This window comes from Trachymyrmex septentrionalis, unplaced genomic scaffold, assembly GCF_001594115.1.
Source record: "Trachymyrmex septentrionalis isolate Tsep2-gDNA-1 unplaced genomic scaffold, Tsep1.0 scaffold17, whole genome shotgun sequence".
In the NCBI taxonomy this organism is placed as follows: Eukaryota; Metazoa; Arthropoda; class Insecta; order Hymenoptera; family Formicidae; genus Trachymyrmex; species Trachymyrmex septentrionalis.
Window position 1 is genome coordinate 744,319 of NW_017304864.1, and position 307 is coordinate 744,625.

Below are 307 nucleotides of genomic sequence, written 5' to 3' on the forward strand. Positions count from 1 at the left end.
CGCTCGCCGTTCTAAATTGCATCCGGCACGTGCGCCGGCATGTGGCGCCTTTATTATATTTCGTCTCTTTGTTGCTTTAGCCTCTCCGTATCTTCGGTCGTCGCGACTCGTGGAGACGTCGAGCGTTTCTTAAATTGTCTCATTGAATGATGTAGACGCGAGGCATATTTATGAGAAAATCGAGTGCCACAAGTGTTTTAATCGAAACATTAAAAGCGTATAAATTGTCCGTTAAAAGTTTCTAAATTATATATAATTTAAGTACGTGTAATTTTTATATTTGTAAATTATATATATATATATATTA